At 43.4% G+C, this 2,841-nt stretch overlaps 1 pseudogene; it reads left to right on the forward strand.

Moving 5' to 3' along the window:
• The first annotated feature begins 1,975 nt into the window (after positions 1-1,975).
• On the forward strand, positions 1,976-2,498 carry LOC142434637 (dual specificity protein phosphatase 1 pseudogene; annotated as a pseudogene).
• Positions 2,499-2,841: the final 343 nt, after the last annotated feature.

Genomic DNA, 2,841 nt, shown 5'->3' on the forward strand with positions numbered 1-2,841 from the left:
GAAAGCCCAGTCTCTCTCCCAAGAAGCAGCTGACAGTTTGGAACTGCCTATGATGATGGTCTCAGCCCGTGTGTAGCCACTACACCACCAGGGCTCCTCTTTTTATATCAGTGAGGTCATCTATGAGTTAACCTTTTGTCCTCAACTTATTTCACTCAGTATAATGTCTTCACACATCCATATCTTAGATGGAGCCAAGAACTGTTTGCAGAAGTTGAGAGAATGAACTGTCCTGGATTAGTAACCCACACTATATTTGAGATCTCTTAACTCTGTAGCAGGGATTTTGTTGACATGTGAACACGTATGTCTCAAGATTTCTTTTTCTCTTCCTGGCTGAGTTGTATTCCGTTATCTATATGTGCCATATTTTGTTTATCTGATTGATCATCTTTTCATGGACATTTAACATATTTTCACCACTTGGAAACTGTGAATACTGCCGCAATATTTGACCTCTGTTTTTAAGTCTTTGGTTCTATACGAGGGACTTTGAAAAGTTTGTGGAGAACTTGAATTGTTAATCATGGATATTGAGTGTTTACATATCTATTTGTGTTGTGGCTCTTATTTCTCTGTATATCCCAAATAGGTGATGGTTGGGTCATAAGGTGTGTTAGGCCGCATTCTCTAGAGCAGCGGTTCTCAACCTGGGGGTCGCAATCCCTTTGGGGGTCAAATGACCCTTTCATGGGGTCACCCAATTCATAACAGTAGCAAACTTACAGTTATGAAGTAGCAACGAAAATAATTTGATGGTTGGGGGGTCAGCCCAACATGAGGAACTGTATTAAAGGGTTGCGTCATTAGGAAGGTTGAGAACCACTGCTCTAGAGAAACAAATCCAGTGACACTCATATATATGAATCCATAATTGCCTTTCAGGCTCACGTAGCCACAGGCCTGTGATACAAAATGGTGAAAACTGGGAAACAGTGGGTGCAGGGTTGCATGGATCCAAAGTTAAGTGGAAGTATGACAGGGTATAAACAGCTTTCAGGGTTGGATGGCCATCCCTGGAGGCCGCCTCAGAGTCTCAGTGAAGTCCCAACAAGGAGAAAGGCAAAGAGAGAGAGAGAGAGAGAGAGAGAGAGAGAGAGAGAGAGAGGTGCTTTGCTCTTATACAACAAGAAAGTGGCATCAGACTGCAACTTGATTGACAGGTTTAACTCCATCCCTAGCTAGAAGGGTCTCATTGACAAAATCCTTATCTACCACACAAGGTATTTTTATGTCAAAAAGTTTTAAAAATAATTTGATTAGCATATACTTCTCATATCATCCAATGTAGCCAATCGCATTAAGAGTTGTGCAATCATGACCAAAATGAACATTTTCTTCTCATTCTCACTGCTAACTCTCCATTTCCCCTAACCTTCCCTACTATGCCCCTAGGCAAATATGAATTTCAGTTACTCTGTCTCTCTAGATTTACCTATCCTGGATTTCATATACAGAAAATCACACAAAACTCAAACAAGCGAACAAACAAAACCCAATAATAACAAACCATAACAGAAAAGCCTCAATGGAAAAGAAAGTAAGAAATATAAAAATTGGAAACAACTTTAAAATGGGTCAAAGGGCAATGAAATCATAAGGTGATACATTTTAACCTAACTATATCTGCAATAATTGCTTTTGCAGTGCTCTCTGAGTGAGATCAAGGCTCTTCACATGTCTGGACTATGGACAGAGGCGATTCACCAGAGGCCTAATCCATGTGGGGACCCTGCAAATGGATTTTGAGTTTCTGCTGTAACCAATAACCTTCTGCAAATCGAAGTGTTCACAATTTGAGCTCTGATTTGGATTTTATTCTTTACAATCCTTGCATTACACAGGCTGGTGTGGCTGCTTTCATGTGGACTTAGTTGTATGTCCAACTTTTAAAATTTCTTTGTAGTTTATTTTTTTCAACAGTTTTATTGGCATGTGATTGACATATCATATTCACATCAAGAAGATTGGTCCTATGCTGGATGTCTTGGACATCACCATCTTGATCAATGTCTCCGCCAATTTTCCTAACCATTACGAGGGTCACTATCAGTACAAGAGCATCCCGGGAGAGGACAACCAGAAGGCAGACATCAGCTCCTGGCTCATCGAGGCCATCGGCTTTAGATTCCAACAAGGACGCTGGTGGAAGGGTGTTTGTCCAGTGCCAGGCAGGCATTTCAAAGTCAGCGACCATCTGCCTGGCTTACCTCATGAGGACTAACTGAGTCAAGCTGGACGAGGTCTTTGAGTTTGTGAAGCAGTGGAGGAGCATCATCTCCCCCAACTTCAGCTTCATGGGCCAGCTGATGCAATTTGAGTCACAAGTCCTGGCCCCACACTGCTCGGCTGAGGCTGGGAGCCCTGTGATGGCCGTGCTCGACCAAGCTGCCTCCACCACCACTGTCTTCAACTTCCCCATCTCTATCCCTGTCCACTCCACGAACAGTGCCTTGAGCTACCTCCAGAGCCCCATCACGACCTCTCCCAGTTGCTAAAGTGGGTGATCCCAGGACACGCAGCTGTCTTCCAGGCAGAGGAAGAAAAGCACCAACTCCAGGCAGGGGTCTTGGGAGGGTTGGCCCCTATTTATTCAATTTCACCTGAAGGGGTTCCTAAACAGTCACAAGGGTGATGACTTTGAGGCAAGACAATTACTGACCTCAGCGAATTCAGGGCCAATCTCTTGTGGGTACATCAATCCCTCTGACACAAAGGGGCAGAAGGAAAGGACTGTACACGAGCCAGTGTCTTTTTGCTTGTCCCCATTTTTTTTCTTTTGTAGCCACTCTTCATGCGTGACATATCTAACAAGTATTACCATTCCTGATGACACATATA

The sequence above is a fragment of the Tenrec ecaudatus genome, chromosome X (assembly GCF_050624435.1).
Source record: "Tenrec ecaudatus isolate mTenEca1 chromosome X, mTenEca1.hap1, whole genome shotgun sequence".
Lineage (NCBI taxonomy): Eukaryota > Metazoa > Chordata > Mammalia > Afrosoricida > Tenrecidae > Tenrec > Tenrec ecaudatus.